Consider the following 24,873-nt stretch of genomic DNA (forward strand, 5'->3'; position numbering starts at 1 on the left):
TAGAAGGAAGCAGACAGATTTCAACCAAAACTTTTGCAAAACTGGTGTATGGGATGAAAAGGCTGGAAAGCATTTTAGAAAGCAACTACAGCAAGTGAAATCCTTCTTCCAGTTGGAAGACATATCTTTATGAAGTTATTTTTCCATTTATGACAGCCATTAAAATCAATAATTGATTAGAAAATCTACCATATGATTATAAGCCAAGAATTTAAAAAGAACAAAGGCTATTGAATCACATTGTTTTCAATATTCAAACAGTAATAATGGTTTAATGAGAGTAAAAAGATTTTCTAATGTCATTGAATCATTGTTTGCAAAATATTCTTTATTTATCACTTCTTCTTACCCTTTTTCTTGCATCTGCTTCACCAGAGAATATGCTAATAGAGTAGAATATGTATATGATTTGTGAGTAAATATATCAATACTGGGAGAGATGTTTCAAAATGGTTTGCCTGATCAGAAGTTTGGAAAACACTGGTTTAGGGTGGAATGTGATCCAGGGTGAAACCGCAAGTGGCTCCTTTGCCTTGGAGACTTTGGCAGGTCTGTCTGAGAGTGGATGCTTTCTTCTTACTCCTCGTAGACCTGTGCAAATAAATTATACCATCTGCTTCTGGGGGAGGCAGGGCCGGGACTGTTTGTTAATGTATTGCATCCAGCACTCGGGAGCTTCTGGTTTCTATTTCATAATTGGAGTGATACAGGCAGCCAGAGTCACAGTTTGCTTTTGGTTAAACTCTTGGTTTTTAGGACTGATCTGAGGAGTCCTGTTTACTCAATCCCAAACAGAGAAGTCACTGCTGAGGGCAAGAGACAGCAAAAGCCACCAAGCAGCGATGAGCACGCTGGTGCTATGTGAGCAAGGGTTGGATAACAGATGGAAAGGGGCTAGCAGTCACAGCCACCATCACTTATAGGGTGCTTATCCAGGGCTGCACTACGGGCTTTATGTGTGTTCAATCCACATAGCATCTCTATGATAAGAATTATTACTCGCCCTAATTTTCAGTTTCGCAGTAATTTGGGACTTTCAGAAAAACTGCAGAAATAGTACAGAGAGTTCCCGTATACCCTTCATCTGGCTGCCCCCACTGTTAGCAAGTTACCTACTGTTGCACAAGTATCAATCTCCAACCCCAGGAAATTCACACTGGAGCAATTCTGTTAACTCAACTGCAGACCTTATTCAAGTTTCACCAGTTTTTCCCACTCACATCCTTTTTCTGTTCCCAAATCCACTCTAAGAACCCACATAGCATTTAGATGTATTGTCTCTTAGTCTCCTCCAGTCTGTGACAATTTCTCCACCTTCTTTGATTTTTCACGGCCTCTGATTGATGAGTAGTGGTGAGTTATGTCTTTTCATTTGGGTTAGTCTGGTGTTTTCTCGGATTAGGTTAAGCTTATGAATCTTTGGCAAGAACAGTGCAAAAGTGATGTTGCATTCTCATGGCATCTTATCGGGGGTTACAGGATTTCCCTATGTCTTATTATTGGTGATGCTAACTAACCTTGATCACTTGGTCAGGGTTGTGCCTGTTGAGTTTCTCTGCCGTAAAGTTCTAAGATTTCCTTTGGTAATTAATAAATATCCTGGAGGTGATACTTTCATGCTCTGTGAGAATCCTGTCTCTCTGTAAACTTTTGCCCACTGATTTTAGCATTTGTGGGTGGATCTTGCCTGAAACAATTATTACTATGATGTTTACCTAATGGGATTCACTCTGATTTTATATCGTAAGCAAATGAAGCTCACAGAGCTGAAACCACTTGCCTAAGGCCACAAAACCCATGACCCTCCTCTGCTCAGAAACCTGCCATGGTTGATCCTCCTTCCCTGCTTTCTTTATCTCCCTCTTATTTGCTATTTTTAGTGATACTTTATGTATATATGCAAATAGGTGTTATTGATGGCCTGTCAACCCTCCTAGCTGGAATCTCCATGAGGCCATCGAGTTTGTGTGACTGGATTACTGCTGTGTCCCCAGCATCTACGTTAGTGCTAAGCACACAGTAGACACTCAATGAACGACTGTTGAATGAATGATCAAGCTTTGGAACATGAATGAAGGACTTAGTGCATATTCCGTTTGAGTGAGTGAGGTCTCTCAGTCGTGTCCGACTCTTTGCGACCCATTGAACTGTAGCCTACCAGGCTACTCTGTCCATGGGATTCTCCAGGCAAGAATACTGGAGTGGGTTGCCATTTCCTTCTCCAGGGGATCTTCCTGATCCAGGGATCAAACCTGGGTCTCCTGCGTTACAGGGAGACGCTTTATGCTCTGAACCACCAGGTAACAAAAAACCACAACTCGAACTGTCTTTGCTCTAAAGGGAGGTCAGAGGTTCTCCTAACTGCAAATCAGGGATAGGGCAGGCTACAGAAGCATGCTTCAGGACTATGGCCTCATTTCTCTTTGATTTTCTCAGCCCTCTGGGTCTTCTGCATATGGGTTCATTCTTGGGCTGCTCCCTTAAGAACCTCTAGAATCAGGACTTCCCTGGTGTCCAGTGGCTACAACTCTGCACTCCCAATGCAGGGGGCCTGGGTTCAATCCCTGGGTAGGGAACTAGATCTCCCTTGCTGCAACTAAGAGTTGGCATGCCCCAACTAAAGAGTTGCATGCTGCAACTAAGACTTGTCACAGCCTAATAAATTAAATAAATATTTAAGAAAAGAATCTATAGACGCCTCTTTTTCCCTTTCCAGCTCCATTTTGCCTACTGAAATCTTCACTCTCCAGTGGGTCTTCACCAGGTGGTAGACCCTGACCCCTGCAGGTTTCCATCACCCTCACATTAGTGCTCCCAATGGAAAGAGAGGACTTCTGTTTTACAAGATTTCCAATAGAATTCTGGGACTGGGGTTCACAAGCTCAGGGTGCATTCAGTGCCTACCCTTGAACCAATCTCTGTGGACAGAGGGAGCAAGTTCTCTGGTTGACCAGGTCCAGGTTTATGGTCACTCTCAGTACTGGGTTTGTGTCATCCCCTCCAACAGCTGCATAGATTGAAACTCGGAGAATGTGGTTTCAGAAGGAGACCTGGAGTTTCTAGAGGAAAGGGGAATATATGCTGGCTGGGAAAAAACATTACCCCTCTATATGTCAATTACTATATGCCCTCCCTGGTCACACCCCCTGGGATTCTGCTTCTTTAGGTCTGGAGAGGGGTCTAAGCATTTGTATTTTTAGGAAGCATACCAAGGGGATGTTGATTGACAGCCAAGTTTGGGAATGACTGGTTTATGGAATTTGCTGTAACCTCCCTGGAATAAGAAGGGGCCCATTTCACAAATGTGATTCTAAAGTTTCTCAGGTGAAAGGCACTGACAGGAATTCACATCCATTATTTGGAGACTGTGCAATGACACCCCACTCCAGTACTCTTGCCTGGAAAATCCCAGGGACGGAGGAGCCTGGTGGGCTGCTGTCTATGGGGTCGCACAGAGTCAGACACGACTGAAGTGACTTAGTAGCAGCAGCAGCGGCAGCAGTCGTAGGGGACATCTGTTCCTTTGTGTGCTCATCATCCTTTCCTTCTTCCCATCTGAGAGCCATCAATTTCATGGCCCTGCCTCTCCTACTTTAGGGCTGACCATGTGACTCAGAAGAGCCAATTAGAGTCATCCATCTCCTGGCTACTGTGATTGGTTCAAGAATGGGTACCTGACTTGAGTCAGGCCACAGACCTAGTCCTTTGTTTGGAGATATCTGGGAAATGTTGCTCCATTTACTTTCACAAGTGAGGATCATAGGAGCCCAGAACTTGACAACAGTGTTTGTCTTAAAGTGGGAAAAGACCTGCCTATAAACAAACCAACCTAAAGGAGAGAAAAGGGACTAATGATGTGTTGTTAGTGCCCTGGGTTCAGCCATGACTGATGCTGATGCAACCACTGGACTTTCAGTTGCCTGGGCTAACAAATTCCTTTGTTCTGTTTAAGTCAGTTAGGGTTGTGTTTCTGTAACTGGAAACCAGAAGAGTTCTGATCAACTCAGTAGAACTACGACCACCTCAACTTTAAGATGAGGTAAACAGTGGCATAAGAAATGTCTTTTGAATTTTGAAGAATAAGCCATCACACGTATCTCTACAAATATCACATGTAAGTCAACCTGTACACTGAGTACCTTCGAGGTACAAGGCATGGAATTAGGCACAGCAGGACAAGTAAGGAACATCTTAAAGATAAATGAGACGTGGTCCAGCCCTTGAAGCCTAGAAAATGCTGTGCAGCCATTCTTAGACTTTGTGCATAAATAAATATCATCTGGGGCATTTATCCTTATTTCTCTGGGTCTCAGTCTCAGAGACTGATTCAATAGGCCTGGGGTAGGAACCAACAATCTGCATTTTGTACAAGCCTTCCCCACCTCTCATCCTGCAGGCGATTCAGACCCCACTTTGAAACTGATTGAGTAGGAGAGACAGAGAAAAGGAGAGAAGAACAAGAATGAGATAAGAAAAAATATTGAAGAAGTAATGCTGAAAATGGGCTTCGCTGGTGGCTCAGACAGTAAAAAATCTGCCTGCAATGTGAGAAACCTGGGTTTGATCCCTGGGTTGGGAAGATCCCCTGGGGGAGGACATGGCAACCCACTCCAGTATCCATGCCTGGAGAATCCCATGGACAGAGGAGCCTGGTGGGCTTCAGTCCTTGGGGTCACAAAGAGTCGGACACCTAAGCATGCAATGCTGAAAATGTCACAAGTTTGATGAGAGACATAAACTCACCCATTTAAGATGCTCAATGAACACCAAGAAGAACAGAGATGAGAAAGGGAATGCTGAAGTCAACCTGAAGAGCAAGTCATGAAAACAGCAAGAGAAAAACAACATATTACAAATATGGGCAAAGATTTGATTTATGTTTGACACTCCATGGGAAAACACAGAGCATAGAAGGGTGAAGCCATATGATTAAAATGATGAAAGAAAGAAAAAAAATTGTCAACCCAGAATTCTGTATCCAGTATGAATATTCTACATTCATCAAGAATGAGGGCTCCGGCCCAGGTTCCGGAAATGAATCTGAACCCGAGGGATCCAACAACGAGGCCTCGGATAGGGGCTCAGAACGTGGTTCAGATGATAGCGACTAGGCTTCATTTCATGAATATGCTTCATCTCTGCAGGAAACTTTTTTTTAACATATGAAAGCTGTGATAAAAACATTTCAGGTGTTTGGTCAGTGGTGAAATTTTTGCCAAGGCAATTTTTTTCCCTATCCATTCGTACATTACTATGACCGCAAGAGATATTTCCCGTGCTAGAGTCTAATATTTGAGTCTCTTGAGCAAAAGGTGACTATTCTTCATTATGGTACAATTCCACCTATTACATGTGAAAACCCCAGAAAAATAAACCCACGTGCTGAAGCATTCCTACAGAGTTTTGAGTGCCTACAACAGGGGCACACGTGTCATCTTTGTATGTTAAGCAGTACACTGTTTGCATTTCTATTACAATCTTTTACCAAGTGGCGTGAGAAACTTGGTGTTATTGTCTTTTTCCATTTCAAGCTTAGATCAAGAATATTTTTATTTTCTGGAGAAAGAGGTATCTACTGTATAATTGCACCAAAGTACAAATGAAAGGAAGGTTTCTTCGATAGGGTAATACTGCAGCCGTGTAGATAAAACCACAAATATATCGTTAGGTTGACTAAGATGTGGAAAAATGCTTTTCTGTTAGTAGAATGCAAAGACCTACCTAAGCCACATAATAAAATTCTTTTACCAAAAAAAAAAAAAAAAGAATGAAGGATATTATCAGATGAAAGAAAACTAAACGAATTTGCTTTGCCAGTGGTTCTGCCTGCAAGAAGTGTTAATGGAATTTCTTCAGGTGGAAGGGAAATGCTACCAAATGGAAATCTCATGCTTCAGAAAAGAATGAAGACCATTACAAATGTTAAATAGTTGGATGAATACCAAATTCTATGTTTTCGCTTTTTCCATTCTAATTTCTTTATAATACATACCTATGTTTAAACAAATACTATAGCACTATCTCGGGTTTATAATGTATGTTGACTTAATACAGATAACAACTATAACATAAAAGATGGGAGAATGTGGATCTATGAAGTTATAGTATTTCTACCTTTTACATGAAGTGATATAGGGTAATTGTAGGTGGACTATAAAAAGTTGAGAATATACCCTGTAAAGCAATTTAAAAAATAATGCGAAGATGTATAGCTAAAACTTAATACAAAAATTAAATTATAAAACCAATTGTTACAGGGCAAATTTTGTTCCCCCTCCCCCTAAATTCATAATTAATTAATTAATTTTGACTGCAGCTCTTGATTGTGAATCTTGGCACCCTGCTCTCATCAACCTTGAGTAAAAGAGACTTTACGGTGAGGCTATCAGGAGGTCATGGAATTTTTGGAAAGACTTCAGAAGAGGGGAAAGGAACGGACAGGACCAAGGATGCTGTAGGAGGCAGGAGTTAATTCCTCTGTGTCTTTTAGTCACTCTGAGCTCACATTCCAGAGAGGAAGCCCCCTGTTGCCCTAGCTTGGGTTACTCCTGCGCCCTGTCCTAGGCCAGGGATAAGGTCCCACCTGATTAACAACAGTGCTGGGGCCCCTAAGACATATGCAGTGGGGGAAGAGAAGTCATGGTCCTTGGACTGGATCTGGGAGGGAAGGTTAGAAAATCACTCATTCATTCATCCAGAAAATGTTTGTGTTTAAATTGTGCTTATGGGGGCTAAGCTCTAGATGGCCACTTGGGCAGGACTCAGGTAGGAGAGATGAGAAGTAGGTTCTGGCTGGCGGGAACCTGCAATTGTCTGTCCGCTCCCAGAGCAGGCAGTGGGATCCCGTAGACACTGGACAGACTTGGGCTGGCATCTCAGCTCCACTCCTCTCTGGCGACTTTGGACAAGTCATCTTACTTCTCTGAACCTGTTTTCTCCTCTGTGAAATGGGAATAAGACTCCCTACCTCCAGGGAAGGAAGTGGTGTTCTGGAGCCTGAAGATTATATAACTTAAGGGCATAAGCAGGTCTGACTTTTGCCAGTGTTACCATACATGCTGTTATGAGCTTTCCCAGAGGTCTTCTTTTAACTTTAATAGCCTCAAGGTAAACCCATTTCGGGGCTTCCCAGGTGGCACTAGTGGTAAGGAACCCACCTGCCATTCAGGAGATGCAAGAGACACGGGATTCAGTCCCTAGGTTCTTAAGATCCCCTGGAGGAGGGCACGGCAACCTACGCTAGTGTTCTTGACTGGAGAATTCCACGGACAGAGGAGCCTGCTGGGCTACAGTTCACTGGGTCACAAAGAGTTGGACATGACTGAAGCAACCTAACTTGCACGCAAACCCACTTTTGCTTTCATGAAGACTTTCTCTCTCTTTTTTATAATGAAACAAGACACTTAAAGAACTCAGTGCCATGTCCTAGCACAGAAGTGCTCATTACTAACAGCAAACAATTAAATAGCCAGCCAATGCTCTAAGCACTTAACAGAGATTAACTTGTTTAATCCTCATTGTGGTTTTATAGGGGAGGTGCAATTGACTACTCCATTTTACAGATAAGAAAATCGAGGCCCCAAAGGTTAAGTGATCAGTGCCACGTCTCTCAACTTGTGAGTGTTCTGGCAGTCTGGCTCCAGGGTCCCAGCTCTTAACCACTTGGACTTTATGGCTCTTGTTGAAAGGCAGGGGGTTTTTATTACCTTTTCTTGAATATCATGAACATGCCCCATTGCAAGAAAGTCTCTCTAAGCAAAATGAGACCTTTATCCTGTAATGTAGGTGAAAGCCCCTTTGGAACTCCAGAAGCCTGTTTTCTGAAGGTTGCACTCCTGGTGAAAGAAAACTTCTCCTCCCCTAGGGAGGTCGTGTGAACATGCTACCCCCAAGAACACATGTTACACACGACCAGCTTGCCAGAGTCCCAATTCCCCGACATTACACAGTCAACTCGGAACTCAATTAACTTCCGCCTCCACTTTATATTATCCCTAATGGGAAAACCGGGGACAAACCCAGTTGTACTTTCCATGCAATTTAACTACGCGTAGAAACAGACATGCAGACACTGTCTTAGGAGCGGAACTTGCCCCATATGGTTGTTTCAAAGGTGGGATTTGTCCTCCCGTGGAGGATGGTCATGGCCCACCTGCAGGGCGATGACTGAGGCTTCTGAAGGGTTAACTCTAACCATTTTCTGGAAGCACCTGTGCTGTTTGATACAAGAAGCACCTTTTTAAAAGTTGCAGGGCAGGGCGTGCTGTAGCCCCTGTGCAAGCACCCTCTTCTTTCAGCTGAGGAATGAAATCACTGGAGTGAATCACAGCAAACAGCATGAGGGTCAGAGGGCCATCGTGCCCTTCAAAAGCATCTCCGGTTGTCATACCCATTGGAGGAACACATGTCACCCACATGGGTTCCGCTGGAAAACGTGATTGCCCAATTGCTTTAATAGGGTTGTTTTCAAGATCTGATATTGAGAGCAGTGCTTCTTCCCTCTCACCCCGCTCTCTGCAAAACTGTTAACTCATCAAATGTGAAGGCAATTCAGAATTTTCAGTCTCCTTCTTCAGTCACGCAGTGGCTTCTCACTGCCTCTGGGATCAAGGCGAAACCCTCAGGTGGCTGAGACGCCCTGTGGCCTGGCCTCCCAGACTCATCTCTCACGTTGCCAGCTCTGATGTAGGACCTTGAGTCCTGAGCATTCCTTGGGGTCCTCTGAAGCATCACAGGTTTTCTTTGATCTTCACAGCCTCTGCCTGGAACTCTCCTTTGCTTCCTCCTTCCCTCAGAATGTAATTTATTTTTTTATTTTTTGGCTGACCCAGCATAATTCCCTCTTCTGGTAATAGCATTTCAGCCTCCTTGGGAACCTATCCACTCATCTCCAAATCTGTCCACTTAATTAGGGTAGATGTGATCACACTATGAAGGTGGAACAGCACCTGTGCCTGGCCAGATATATACATATATATATGGAACCCTAAGAGCTTCCCGTGTGCCTGCTAAGTCATTTCAGTCATGTCTGACTTGTTGCGACCCCATGGATTCCAGGCTCCTCCAGGCTCCTCTGTCCATGAGATTCTCCAAGCAAGAATACTGGAATGGGTTTCCATGCCATCCTCCAGGGGATCTATCCCTGACCCAGGGATAGAACCATGGGTTGCCATGCCCTCCTCCAGGGGTTCTATCCCTGACCCAGGAATAGAATCCACATCTCCTGTGGCTCCTGCATTGCAGGCGGATTTTTCACCACTGAGCCACCGGGGAGCCCAAGAGACTTCTATTTTGCAGCATTTATGAGCACGTGAGCACATCATGGGGTCGCAAAGAGTTGGACACGACTGAGCGACTGAACTGAACTGAACTGAGCACATCAAAGATTTGCAGTAATTCCTAAAAATGAAATAAACAACAGCTTCAAGAATTCCTAGGAATTCGGGACCTCCCTGGAGGTCCAGCGGTTAAGACTCCACACTTCCAGTGCAGGAGGCGTGGGTTTGATCCCTGGTTGGGGAACTAGCATGCCGCAGGCTGGGCAGTGTGAGCAGGCAAAGTAGGTTGACTCCCAGCTCCACGTGCCCACACTCCCCTTTCTCCTCCACTGCAGGGACTAGAAAGCTGCAAACTACACGTCCCACCTCGTTAGCTGGCTTCCTGTGGTTCTGGCGGCACCGTGGAGTTAATAGAAGGTGGGAGAGGGAAGAGGCCATTTCCCCTGCTCCTGGTGATTCCTTTGACCGGTGACAGAGGCGGCAGAGTGACACGCGGCTTCTGACCCTACCCAGGCAGTTCGTTCCCATCAGCAGCAGACTCAGCGGCACCACGCCTGTGGACTCCGGTAACCTCACATCCTCCATCTCATTCCTCCAGCCCTTCCAACACCTTCATAATCAATTCCCTGCATTAAATTCCGTCGGCGAAATACGAGATTGAATACTTACTGATAAAATGAACTGGTGTAATCCACACCTTAGAGGTTATCTAACCTAGCCCACGATCCTATTCATGGAGAACAGCCCCCAGTGACCTGTGGCCAAGTCCCCGAGGCCAAGTGTTTACCACGTGACTTCCCCCAACCCCCGTGCCATCTTTGGCCACTGTTGCCTCTCCAGTTTCAGGCTGAACAGTCAGATTTGTCCTCCGGAGAATCAGAACATGTGACACTCAAACCCTGAGTGGGTCTCTGCTATTACTCAAGTTTAAAACAAGTCCTTGTGCGTGTGCTGTGCAGCAGGTCTCACCTGGGTTGACACTGTCCTCTATGGCATTGCCTGGACGCATTTTTTGGTTGCCACAACTTGGGGGTGCTACTGCCATCTAGCGGGTGGAGGCCAGGGATGCTACTAAACATCCCTCAACGTACAGGGCAGCCTCCTCCACGAAGGTCAGGAGTGAGGATATAGGAGCTGGAGGTTTGGAGGTGGCCATGTTTGCTCATATGCCTGCTGGAAAGAAAAAAATAGCAGTGAGTGAAGGAGGAAACAACGCTGACACGTCTAGGTGGTGGATATACAGGGCGATTTTATTTTCTGATTGGTTTCTCATGAGCCCTCTTGCATGGAAAGAAACTTACTCTCATCTCTATTTGGTTAAAATGTTATTTAGTGCAGTGGTCCCCAATCTTTTTGGCACCAGGGACCGCTTTTGTGGAAGACAATTTTTCCGCGGACGAGATGTTTTTAGGATGATTCAAGCGCATTCCATTTAGTGTGCACTTGATTTCTATTATTATTACATCAACTCCACCTCAGGTCATCAGGCAATGGAGCGCAGAGGTTGGGGACCCCTGGTGTAGTGAGAATGAGGGAACCACAGCTGCATGGAACAACACGGATAAATCTTAGCAATAAAATGTCACATCTGAAAAGCCAGTCCCTTTAAATTATAGACAATATAATATTATTTTTAGAAAGCTCCCCCACAAGCGAAGTTTTTACACATGTTGCTTAGGGAAACATACATATTTGATAAAACTGTGAAAGAAAAAACTGGAAGGTAAGCACAAAACTGAGAATGTGGTCCCCTTGGGGCAGGGTAGAGGGAGGCAGGGTGATGGGAGAAGGGAGTAGAGAGTCGATGGTGTGAGTAATATTTTGAGAGTTGAGTTGGATGCCGAGTTCACAGGTTTTTCATTTATTCTTGTATTTTATAACATATTTTATATATAACTTTTTGTGGTTTCTCTAAGACTTTCAAGCTAGGTATGGTTTTTGTGGTTTTGAAATGGTTAAAAAAAATGAAAAGACTATTTCATGACCCTTGAAAATTATATGAAATTTAAATTTCAGTGTCCATAAAGTCTTGTTGGAATGTGGCCATGTCCATTTGTTTACAACTGCCTAAGGCTGTTTGCTGAGTACAACAGCAGAATAGAGTATTCATGGTGGAGACCGTATAACTTGGAAAATGAAATATTTATACTCTAGCCCTTTGTAGAAAAACTTTGCTGACCTCTTAAATATTACATTAAAGAAAAAAATTTTTAGAAGCTATCCTATAAAAAAGAGTCTAATCTAGTGATTCAAATACTTTATCTAGGTAATGCTCAGCTGTTGAGCTACTCAGGTCCCTTTTTTCTTTTTTTTATATTTTGTTTTCTTTATTACCTAGTCGTATGCTTGAGATGGGGCTTCCCTGGTGGCTCGGTGGTAAAGAACCCGCCTGCAATGCAGGAGACATGGGTTCCATCCCTGGGTCGGGAAGATTACCTGGAGAAGGAAGTGACAACCCACTCCAGTATTCTTGCCTGGGAAATCCCATACACAGAGGAGCCTGGTAGGCTACAGTTCATGGGGTTCCGAGAGAGTTGGACATGACTTAGTAACTAAACAAGAACATCATGCTTGTAATAAGAACTACTGTCAAGGATGGGCTTCCGTGATGGCTCAGACAGTCAAGAATCCACCTGCAATATGGGAGACCTGGGTTCTATCCCTGGGTGGGGAAGATCCCCTGGAGGAAATCATGGCAACCCACTCCAGCATTCTTGCCTGGAGAATCCCCAAGGACAGAGCAGCCTGGCGGGCTACAGTCCATGGGGCCTCAAAGAGTCAGACATGACTAAGAGACTAAGCTCAGCACACATCATGGATGGGATACACCTTGTAATTTGTACAATGAACGATTCTTATGAATTTCCATATTTCTGTCAACAGTGCAACGGACTCCCCTTTCTGCTCACACCCAATCCTCACTCCCACCTCCGTCTGCCTCCACCCAGTTCTATCAATGTTCAATACAAACATGGAAATGCTAGGTAAATCTTTATGTTCCCATCAACCATTTCGCTCTTCCAAGTCCCTGAAAACTGATCTTCAAATAGAGGAAGACCTCTACTGTTGAGGTGTGAGGGGCATTAACAAATTTTGTTTTCCTATTACATGTATTTAAATTGTACTATTTTAGTCCCAGGTCCCCTATTTCTGTGTCTATCCTGCTGAGATGATCTCCAGGTGCTCAGAGGCAGTGTGAGTGTGGGTGGTCCAAAGGGAAGATGTCCTTGCATCCACAGCCTGCTGTTGTGACTCCCTGGAGGTCCTGGGGCCTCCACAGTGAAAGCTGATGGCTGATGGAACAGGATATCTGTTCTTCCTCAACTCGGCCAGAACCTCACTATTAACTTGTTTTCTCCTTCACTTTGGGATTCTTTGAGCCAATGCTCTCCCCCTGCACATGGCCACAGTGCCTCCCTTTTACCCCCATCTCCCACCGTGAACTGCGCCCCCATAATTTTATCATGCCCAGGCAGTCCACCTTCCATCCCAGCCTCTGCAGCGAGCCGTGCTGCCTTCACCACCCTAGGTACCATGATCCATGTGCTAAATTTTGACTTAGCTGCCTTCTGAGTCCCAACTTCTAAGCCACAGGGAACGCCAGGTCTCACCCTTACTTATGTTGGGAACCAAGAATAACAGGGCAAAGCAGAAAGCCAAGGTTGTCCTTGGCCTCACCAACTTGCTGCTCCAAGTTCACTTCCAATGTGACATCCCTGGGTGTAGACAAGTCAGCCAGAGGAAGCCAGAGAGAGGATCCATTTTCAGTCTTACATGAAAAATTGAGGCAGGAGCCCCTCTTATCTCAGGCTCCCCCTAACCTGTTTGATGTAGGTCTCCTGGCCCAAAACCATGGTGGGAAGTTAAGACACAGACACCTTTTCTCTTATTCTCGCTGTCATTCCTTGCCCCCACCTGATAATAATAACTCTGTAGTCTTGGATCCAGTGAAGGAGGCTGCACACAGAACGAGATTTAAAGGACACTATCCAGGTGTACCTTTTTCGGCAGTCATTGCAGGGAGGAGATACCATATTGCCCCAGAGGAAGAGATGCCCTTATCTTGGCCCCAATATCTTTCCATTCTCATCTTGGATTGCTGATGTGGCCTGCATGTTTGGGCTTTGGAATCCATAGAACATCCCTGATTCCTTATAACAAATTCCTTTGTTTGGTTTAGAAGAACCCCACTGACGGACTTCCCTGGACCATCAGGAATTTAAGTTTCTCTTACTTTCAATGAAGAGCCTATCTAACCCAACTCACACTCAATGAATTCTGTAATGCAGTCACGTTTTTTAGTAGACATGTCCTTGATAGGGGGAGGGGAAGAAAAGTCTTCCTGGGCACTAATGTTTCACTGTTGATGATGTCTTTAAACACCACCACCCGTCAAACACACAGAGTTACTCAGACATGTGGTCCCAAATTCAAATTAGTTTCTCCCCTTCATCCTTCACTCTTCAAAGGCGTTGAATGATTTTTAAAGTAGACAGTCTGGGAGAAATAATGAAAAAGATTAGAGTATATTTACTCAATGGACTAACGTGCAGACGGATGGAAGACAAACAAAAAGCCTGGCTCAAGGTAACAAGTCATCATGGCAGCTACTGTTTCTGCTGGTGCTGCCACGTCCAGTGAAGGGCCTGAGCTAGCGACACACTTTAGCCCATTTAATACTGTTGACGTGGGATCTAGTCATACTGCTCCCATTATACAGATGAAGAAATTGGGGCAGAGAGCGGTTATATGATTTGTGCAATCAGATTTCTATAACTTGTATTGGAACAGATCAAACTGAAACACAGGTTTGGTACTAAACTCTCAGCCTCAGCTCCTTACCATGCCACTGCATCTCATACTTAAAAGCATATACAGGAAGTCTGCACACTGTGGCCCGCGGGCCACCTGTTTTTGCGAACCGTTTTCATTGGAACACAGCCACACCCATTCCCTGATGGATTGCTTGTGACTGTTTTTGTGATCACAGTGGCAGACTCAAGTCATTGCAACAGAGACCATCTGGTCTGCGAAGCCTAAAAGATTTATTAGGCCCTTTACAGAGGAAAGTTTGCTGATCCCTGGGAAGTGAGTCTTAGTCACTCAGTTGTGTCCAGCTCTTTGCAACTCCAGGGACTGTAGCCCACCAAGCTCCTCGGTCCATGAAATTCTCCAGGCAAGAATACTGGAGCGGGTATTCCCTTCTCCAGGGGATCTTCCCGACCCAGGGATGGAACCCAGGTCTCCTCCATTGCAGGCAGATTCTTCACTGTCTGAGCAACCAGGAAAGCCCATACAATATTCTATCAAGTGTAAAAAAAGGAAACTGGGCTTCCCTGGGTCCCTTAGCAACTAAATAATAACAAAAAAAGGGAACCATGGAACTGTAACTATATTGTTCCCCTACAAATGCAATACATGGGTGGTGGAAGCAAATGGATTAAGATGTGGGTTTTTTTTTTCTCTCTCTCTGAGGGGTGGAGAGGCTTAAATTTGCTCTAGTAATAAATTAAAAATTCAAATTAAGAAGTTAATTGATTGCATTATTTAAATAACTGAAACAAAAATTGGGACATTTGAATTTGAATGGTATTTGCGAAATACACAGTGATGTTTTCTTTTCTCGGGCTAACATCAGCCCTCCTGAGAGATGGTCTGGCTCTTGCTAACTGGTCAGGCGAGAGAATTCGGGGCGTCTCAAAAGGCAAATCATTGCAAAATGTGGGAAACACTGAGATCAAAGTCCTGTCGGCTGGGGAAGTTTGGAAACTTTTATCGTCTTAGACATTTTGAGTTTTCCAAGGATAATCTGGGAGCAGGGCCGCGAGTCAGGAAGAGAGACGGGGATGGTGAGGCCGCTTAAAAAGCATTTTTCAGATACGTTCTTCTTAGCCTGTTTCACTGTAGCTCGGGGCTGTGTGTACTCATAGAAGGAGAAAACGCAGGCAAAGTCATTGGGAACACAGATTTTGCTGCTGATAGGCTGGGTGACTCTGGATGTGACATCTTGTGGTTCTGCTTGGATGAGCAGTCTCTCTCCTGATTGGCCAGGGCTCACCAATGTGTCTGCAGAGCTGGGAGATAGGTTGAGGCCGAAAGGGCTGTAAATAGACGCCCTCCTCTGTCTCGCTGGCTGTTGTCTGGGACACCTTGCTCCTCTTCCACAGAGGGTCTCATCCCCCAGGAGGTTTAGACACACCACCTTACGTGGTGGTCTCAAGGTTCCAAGAAGGTGAAGGCAGAAGCGTCAAGGTCTCTTAAGAACATGTTCTGGAACCCCACATCATGTTGGTTAAACCAAGTCACAAAGTCAAGCTCAGATTCACAGGGGTGGAGAAATAGACCTCACCTCCCTGGTGGCTCATTTGGTAAGGAATCCACCTGCAGTACAGGAGACCACCTGCAAGGCAGGATTCTGGGGTTTGATCCCTGGTCCAGAGTCCCTGGAGAAGGAAATGATGACCCACTCCAGTATTCTTGCTGGAAAATCCCCTGGACAGAGGAGCCTGGAGGGCTATAGTCCATGGGGTCGCAAGAGCCGGACACGATGGGAGAAGCAGCAGTCACATTGTCAAGGGCTGTGCGAACCGGAATGGAGGAATCTGTAGCTATTAAACAATGAACCACGAGAGGGATGGGAAAGCCAGAAGCAGGCAGAGTCTCAGGGAAAATACTTCAGAGGAGAGACAGTGGCCTGTGATTCAGTTACAACACGTCTGCTGTCATTTTGTAACCAGGCCTCGTGGTTTGCCCTGGCTTGGGTATCTGTGTTAGTCTGTTCGGGCGGCTCTAACAAAATACCAGGAACCCAGCAGCTTATAAACAACAGAAATTTATTTCTCACAGTCCTGGAGGTGGGCAGTTCCAAGATTATGGCGCCAGCAGATGCCATGTCTGGTGATGACCGGCTTCCTGGTTCACAGCCGGTGCCCTTTTGACGTGACCTCACGTGGCAGAAGGGGCAAGGGAGCTTTGTAGGGCCTTGTTTATGAGGGCACTAATCCCAACCCACCCTCAAAGGCCCACGTCCTAATACCATCACCACAGGGACTAGGATGTCAACCTAAGAATTTTGGGGGGACAGAAGCACTCAGTCCCTAGCCATGCCACTGTGCAGCCTCTACCCTCAGGCTGGGGTCCCAGCTGGGTGATATTTTGTGGGTTCTACTTTCTCTGTCTGGGCAGAGAACACTCCCCAATTTCTTGAGATGCTCTAGCTTTTTAGCACTCAAATTTCCTTTTCAATGGAAATTTCTTTCCTCGACAGCCTTCAGTCATTTGGTAAACACTTTTGGGCTTCAAACAGAGTCTTCGTGGTGACAGCTCCCTCTGTTTTACCTCCAGCCCAGCCTTTCCCTTGCATTCTAGACTCAGTCCCCTGCTGTCTCATCAACATCTGCTATTGTATGTCTAGTGGGCATTTCAAACTTCGTGGCCCGAACAAACTCCTGGTCTCACCCGGGCCAACATCATCTCTTGCGCGGCTTATTGTATAGAATCCTCAGCTAGTCCTCCCAAGACCTAGTATCATTACAATTTCCTGAGTGGTCCTATTGAAACCTAAAACAGAACATCCTGTTTCTCTGCACAGAACCCTTCAATTGCTTCCCATCCTATGCAGAGTAAAGCCGAAGTCCTTACCTGAAAATAGGTGTGGATGTGGTCAGTCTTGTCCAACTATTTGTGACCCCAAGGAATATAGCCCATCAGGCTCCTCTGTCCATGGGACTGGCAAGAATACTGGAGTGAGTTGCCATTTCCTTCTCCAGGGGATCTTCTTGATCCAGGGATCAAAGCCGCATCTCCTACCTCGGCAGGTGGATTCTTTTACCACTGAGGCACTGGGGTAGGAGGGGTAAAGTCCTTCTATGGAGCACAGACCCTGAATGGTCTCTACTTTCCGACTCCCGTCACCTCTCCGATCCCATCTGATCCCATTCCCTTGACTCTGGAGACCCTGAAGCTTCTCCTTGGAAACTGGGGGGGTCACTCTCATCTCAAGATCTTGGTGCTTGCTGTTACCTATGCCTGAATGCTCCCCCACCCCGCCCCCGTAAGATGACCTGATGAAAAAGTTATGCCCGGGGATGAGGGTATTCAAATTTGAAACTAAGATCATTGGTTTGTTGAAAGGAATCACAACGATGATTCCAAAATTCTCTTATGTAATTTTGAATAAAATTAAACCTCCAATCAGAAGCCATTCACTTGTAATAGAAACTCTGAACTATGAATGCAAGTCCTTCAAAATACAAAGCCTTGAACCAGCCATGACAGTTGGTTGTCTAAATAAAGGTGAAAGCTGTTGTTGTAAGTCAGACCTTGAAGACTTCAAAAATGTAAATATAAGGAGGGTGGGTGGGAAGAAATCTTTTCTATCAGATTTATGCATATTCTTGTCCTCATAAAATTCAACTAAATGTTTTTTTAATGTAACCTTGAGTTTGAATTGACAAACCAGCCTCTTAATGTTTAACTCAATGACAATGACTTCATTGATCGTAGCCTCTTAGACCTAGGGGAAAATAAAAGGCCTGCTTTTTTTTCCCCAGATGTAAATTACAAAGCAAGTAAAAATAAATTATGGCTATAGCAGAAGAAATTAAAATGATCTCGACTTTCCCCACCATGTTCCGTAGTAGCATCTGTAGAGAAGAGGCAGAAAGAGGAGGGTGATTAGAGGGGACCCTGACCAGATGGCCACTCCTGCTTCTGGAACTGAATCCAAGACGTTGGGCAAGCTTTCTAGGACCCCAGTAGACACTGCACTAGATGCGCTTGAGTTCAAGTACCTGCTCCTGCGCTTTCCAGCCGTGTGACCTTAGGCAGATCATTGCACTTCCTCTGCCTTTCTCTTCTCAGCTGTAGAACTAACATCCTTGTATCAAGGTAGCTGTGAGTCTGAAGTGAGATAATGCCCATGGATTGTTTATTTAGCACACAGTGTAGCACAGAATTCATTACAAGGATGTTTCTCTCACCTGAAGTCTTCTTAATTCACCCTGGGATGTCTTTGATCCTTGAAAACTTCCAGAGCCCAAAGGACTAATGCATCCCAGACTGGCTGGATCACAAAGCCAATGGCGGAGTCAGAATTTGAACTCACATATGTCTAACTCCATCAGGTGCTCTTTCCAAGTCGTTGAGTATTTCTGAAACTTCAACCACTCAGTAGCCACCTTCATCTCACACTTTTCACCAGATATGCACACCACCTGCAACATTACTTTCTTCAGTTCAGTTCAGTTCAGTCACTCAGTCATGTCCGACTCTTTGAGACCCCATGAATCGCAGCACGCCAGGCCTCCCTGTCCATCACCATCTGTCGGAGTTCACACAAACTTATGTGCATCGAGTCAGTGATGCCATCCAGCCATCTCATCCTCTGTCGTCCCCTTTTCCTCCTGCCCCCAATCCCTCCCATCATCAGAGTCTTTTCCAATGAGTCAACTCTTCGCATGAGGTGGCCAAAGTATTGGAGTTTCAGCTTTAGCATCATTCCTTTTAAAGAAATCCCAGGGCTGATCTCCTTCAGAATGGACTGGTTGGATCTCCTTGCAGTCCAAGGGACTCTCAAGAGTCTTCGCCAACACCACAGTTCAAAAGCATCAGTTCTTCGGCGCTCAGCCTTCTTCACAGTCCAACTCTCACATCCATACATGACCACTGGAAAAATCATAGCCTTGACTAAATGGACCTTTGTTGGCAAAGTAATGTCTCTGCTTTTCAATATGCTATCTAGGTTGGTCATAACTTTTCTTCCAAGGAGTAAGCGTCTTTTAATTTCATGGCTGCAATCACCATCTGCAGTGATTTTGGAGCCCAAAAAGATAAAGTCTGACACTATTTCCACCGCTTCCCCATCTATTTCCCATGAAGTGATGGGACCAGATGCCATGATCTTAGTTTTCTGAATGTTGAGCTTTAAGCCAACATTTTCACTCTCCTCTTTCACTTTCATCAAGAGGCTTTTTAGTTCCTCTTCACTTTCTGCCATAAGGGTGGTGTCATCTGCATATCTGAGGTTATTGATATTTCTCCCAGCAATCTTGATTCCAGCTTGTACTTCATCCAGCCCAGTGTTTCTCATGATGTACTCTGTATAGAAGTTAAATAAGGAGGGTGACAATATACAGCCTTGACGTACTCCTTTTCCTATTTGGAACCAGTCTGTTGTTCCATGTCCAGTTCTAACTGTTGCTTCCTGACCTGCATATAGGTTTCTCAAGAGGCAGATCAGGTGGTCTGGTATTCCCATCTCTTTCAGAATTTCCCACAGTTTTTTGTGATCCACACAGCCAAAGGCCTTGGCATAGTCAATAAAGCAGAAATAGATGTTTTTCTGGAACTCTCTTGCTTTTTCCATGATCCAGCGGATGTTGGCAATTTGATCTCTGGTTCCTCTGCCTTTTCTAAAACCAGCTTGAACATCTGGAAGTTCACAGTTCATGTATTGCTGAAGCCCGGCTTGGAGAATTTTGAGCATTACTTTACTAGCATGAATGAGATGAGTGCAATTGTGTAGTAGTTTGAGCATTCTTTGGCATTGCCTTTCTTTGGGATTGGAATGAAAACTACCTTTTCCAGTCCTGTGGCCACTGCTAAGTTTTCCAAATTTGCTGGCATATTGAGTTCAGCACTTTCACAGCATCATCTTTCAGGATTTGAAATAGCTCAACTGGAATTCCATAACCTCCACTAGCTTTGTTCGTAGTGATGCTTTCTAAGGCCCACTGACTTCACATTCCAGGATGTCTGGCTCTAGGTCAGTGATCACACCATCGTGATTATCTGGGTGGTGAAGATCTTTTTTGTACAGTTCTTCTGTGTATTCTTGCCATCTCTTCTTAATATCTTCTGCTTCTGTTAGGTCCATACCATTTCTGTCCTTTATCGAGCCCACCTTTGCATGAAATGTTCCTTTGGTATCTCTGATTTTCTTGAAGAGATCTCTAGTCTTTCCCATTCTGTTGTTTTCCTCTATTTCTTTGCATTGATCACTGAGGAAGGCTTTCTTATCTCTTCTTGCTATTCTTTGGAACTCTGCATTCAGATGCTTATATCTTTCCTTTTCTCCTTTGCTTTTTGCTTCTCTTCTTTTCACAGCTATTTGTAAGGCCTCCCCAGACAGCCATTTTGCTTTTTTGCATTTCTTTTCCATGGAGATGGTCTTGATCCCTGTCTCCTGTACAATGTCATGAACCTCACTCCATAGTTCATCAGGCACTCTATCTATCAGATCTAGGCCCTTAAATCTATTTCTCACTTCCACCGTATATTCACAAGGGATTTGATTTAGATCATACTTGAATGGTCTAGTGGTTTTCCCTATTTTCTTCAATTTAAGTCTGAATTTGGCAATAAGGAGCTCATGATCTGAGCCACAGTCAGCTCCCGGTCTTGTTTTTGCTGACTGTATAGAGCTTCTCCATCTTTGGCTGCAAAGAATATAATCAATCTGATTTCTGTGTTGACCACCTGGTGATGTCCATGTGTAGAATCTTCTCTCGTGTTGTTGGAAGAGGGTGTTTGCTATGACCAGTGTGTTCTCTTGGCAAAACTCTATTAGCCTTTGCCCTGCTTCATTCCATGTTCCAAGGCCAAATTTGCCTGTTACTCCAGGTGTTTCTTGACATCCTACTTTTGCATTCTAGTCCCCTATAATGAAAAGGACATCTTTTTGGGGTGTTAGTTCTAAAAGGTCTTGTAGGTCTTCATAGAACCGTTCAACTTCAGCTTCTTCAGCATTACTGTTTGGGGCATAAACTTGGATTACTGTGATATTGAATGGTTTGCCTTGGAAACGAACAGAAATCATTCTGTCGTTTTTGAGATTGCATCCAAGTACTGCATTTTGGACTCTTTTGTTGACCATGATGGCTACTCCATTTCTTCTGAGGGATTTCTGCCCTCAGTAGTAGATATAATGGTCATCTGAGTTAAATTCACCCATTCCAGTCCATTTTAGTTTGTTAATTCCTAGAATGTCGACATTCACTCTTGCCATCTCCTGTTTGACCACTTCCAATTTGCCTTGATTCATGGACCTAACATTCCAGGTTCCTATGCAATATTGCTCTTTATAGCATCGGACCTTGCTTCTATCACCAGTCACATCCACAACTGGGTATTGTTTTTGCTTTGGCTCCATCCCTTCATTCTTTCTGAAGTTATTTCTCCACTGATCTCCAGTAGCATATTGGGCACCTACAGACCTGGGGAGTTCCTCTTTCAGTATCCTATCATTTTGCCTTTTCATACTGTTATGGGGTTCTCAAGGCAAGAATACTGAAGTGATTTGCCATTCCCTTCTCCAGTGGACCACATTCTGTCAGACTTCTCCACCATGACCCGCCCATTACTTTCTTAAAGCTATTTAAATCAATTCATTTTATTACAGCAATAAGTTTATTTAAATATGAAATGTTACATCTCAGAATGGAAAACCAGCATCACTATAACACAGACAGTAACTCTAATACTTTATGTGTATGTACTTACATATACTTATTTTTTAATGAAACCAAAACAATGTTGTTCAATCTCAGCTAGATGCTGTGATGCGCTGAGAACTCTGAACCTGAAGCTGCCTCAATTATGAAGGGAGATTATGTGTTAGTGTTGAAAGTGGGGCTTCCCAGGTGGGGCAGAGCTAAAGATTCTGCCTGTCAATGCAGGAGACACAGGAGAGGTAGGTTCTATCCCTGGGTCGGGAAGATCCCCTGACGGAGGAAATGACAATCCACTCCAGTATTCTTGTTGGGATAATCTCATGGACAGAGGACTCTTTGTGACCCCATGGACTGTAGCCCATCAGGCTCCTCTCTCCGTAGATTATACTTGGACCCAACTGAACATACATGCACGAGAGCATCTGTGTTAGATGTATCCTCACCTTCAAGTGAGACTTTCTCCTGAATGTAATAGAATAGTTGAAAGATAATTGGACAGGGATTATTAACACTATCACTTGGAGAAAGCAATGGCAACCCACTCCAGCACTCTTGCCCAGCAAATCCCACTATGTGATAAAGTGTTCCATGGCATACTCACATGCAGTTTGCAACCAAAACATCATTTCCCACACCACCACGGTTAAAGGCCCCCACACTTTGCTAAACACTGCCTTACACTGAGGAACAAGAGGTCTTGTTGTAGACTAGTTTTCAAGGTTTTACAATCACCCACTGATGGTAACAAGTATAAACCCACATTCATCACCATATCTGTATTCCCGTTCTTATCTCAATCTGTATAGATATATCGATATCTGAATGCAGTCTTGGCTGTATCTAGAACAATGCATAACAAAGTACCTAGAATATACACACATGTATCCTACTCTTGGTTGATTTTATGGTTCTCATTCATTTCAGATACACAGCCTCATGGGAAGTAATGAAAACTGTCACTTTTATCCATTTTTACACACTAATATTTCCTTCCTGTCCCTTTTTTTCCCTTTCCTATCCTATATTGTCACCCTGTTTATTTAACTTACATGCAGAGTACATCATGAGAAACGCTGGACTGGAAGAAACATAAGCTGGAATCAAGATTGCCAGGAGAAATATCAATAACCTCAGATATGCAGATGACACCACCCTTATGGCAGAAAGTGAAGAGGAACTAAAAAGCCTCTTGATGAAAGTGAAAGTGGAGAGTGAAAAAGTTGGCTTAAAGCTCAACATTCAGAAAACGAAGATCATGGCATCCGGTCCCACCACTTTATGGGAAATAGATGGGGAAACAGTGGAAACAGTGGCAGACTTTATTTTGGGGGGCTCCAAAATCACTACAGATGGTGACTGCAGCCATGAAATTAAAAGACACTTACTCCTTGGAAGAAAAGTTATGACCAACCTAGATAGCATATTCAAAAGCAGAGACATTACTTTGCCAACAAAGGTTTGTCTAGTCAAGGCTATGGTTTTTCCTGTGGTCATGTATGGATGTGAGAGTTGGACTGTGAAGAAAGCTGAGTGCCGAAGAACTGATGCTTTTGAACAGTGGTGTTGGAGAAGACTCTTGAGAGTCCCTTGGACTGCAAGGAGATCCAACCAGTCCATTCTGAAGGAGATCAGCCCTGGGATTTCTTTGGAAGGAATGATGCTAAAGCTGAAACTCCAGTACTTTGGCTACCTCATGTGAAGAGTTGACTCATTGGAAAAGACTCTGATGCTTGGAGGGGTTGGGGGCAGGAGGAGAAGGGGACGACAGAGGATGAGATGGCTGGATGGCATCACTGACTCGATGGACATGAGTCTGAGTGAACTCCGGGAGTTGGTGATGGACAGGGAGGCTTGGTGTGCTGCGATTCATGGGGTCGCAAAGAGTCAGACACGACTGAGTGACTGATCTGATCTGATTTGATCCTATTTGATTTTTTAAAAATGCTTACCAGAACCCATAATATAAATACTTAAGTTACACCAAAAAGGCAATGATAGATAAAAGATAAGAAGGCTTCTGGAAGGAGAGGGAGATCTCAGTGCCTCTAAGTGTTCTAATGCTTAAACTGTGCTTCCGGGGCCCTGGGCTCCCCCAGAACCTTCAGCAATTCCATAAGATCAAAACTTATTTTTGTTTTGATATAATGATAATAAGATGCTATTTGCCTTTTTCCCTCTCATTGTCTCACAAGTGTCGAGTGGAGTTTTTCAGAGGTCACATGATGTATGATGATGTCATCGCCTGATATTAACATAGACTGGGCTTGTTATTGTTCTTTGCACATACATTAATGTGTATTCTAAACATTTCCTGATTTTGATTTCTAATACAGTAAAAATCAAGGTGTTCTTTGGAGTCCTCTCTCATTCTCAAGAGTCTACAGGGTTCATGAGACCAGCAGCCTTGAGAACTGCTTGCTTTAAAATGATTTGCTAGATTAATGAATGAAGAAGTAGTATATCGGGCTGAGGGAAAGAAATAAAAGTTTGTGTTGGGGGCTTCCCTGGCAGTCCAGTGGTTAAGAATCAGCCTTGCAGCGCGAAGGACACCAGTTCGATCCCTCGTCTGGGAAGATCCCACCTGCTGCGGAGCAACCAAGCCCATGCGCCACAGCTACTGAGCCCGCGCGCGGCAGCCGCTGACACTGGTCACCTAAAGCCTGTGCCTGCAGCAAGGGAAAGCACCGCAGTGAGAAGCCTACACGTGGGAACAAAAAGTAGCTCCCATTCTCCGCAACTAGAGGAAGCCCACGTGCAACTAGAGAAGACCCACCATAGCCAAATAAATAAATCTTTAAAAAAATTTGTTTTTAAGTTTGTGTTGAACTGTGGTGTTCAGGGCAGTCTCCACGGGATGGATGTAGCACTTTACCTGGGTATTGAAAACTGAAATAGATTTGTTTAGTCATGGCAGGTTGGGCATCCCAGGCAGCTGGCTCCATGTGTGGGAAGGCAAGATGGTGGGAGAGGGAGCAGGTTGGATTGGAGTGGTGAGGAGACCAGCCTTGTCGACTGGTAGGTGCAGTTCAGAGTCGAGATCCTGGGATCAGTGTTGAAGACCCTTCCACCCTTTGGTGGTCTCTGAAGTCAACTCAGAGGCCCCCGTGGCCAGAGAAACCAAACTGTCTGGCTTGCACTCCATG

General features: G+C 44.5%; 1 long non-coding RNA gene across 1 annotated transcript in view; it reads left to right on the forward strand.

Moving 5' to 3' along the window:
- LOC138990397 (uncharacterized) overlaps positions 1 to 24,483 on the forward strand; it is a 45,760-nt gene extending 21,277 nt beyond the window's left edge. Inside the window, exons 2-3 of the long non-coding RNA XR_011466465.1 lie at positions 9,614 to 9,844; positions 22,786 to 24,483. This is a non-coding gene — a long non-coding RNA (uncharacterized lncRNA). The remainder of the gene's footprint in view (positions 1 to 9,613; positions 9,845 to 22,785) is intronic.
- Positions 24,484 to 24,873: the final 390 nt, after the last annotated feature.

This window comes from Bos mutus, chromosome 13, assembly GCF_027580195.1.
Source record: "Bos mutus isolate GX-2022 chromosome 13, NWIPB_WYAK_1.1, whole genome shotgun sequence".
Taxonomy (NCBI): Eukaryota; Metazoa; Chordata; class Mammalia; order Artiodactyla; family Bovidae; genus Bos; species Bos mutus.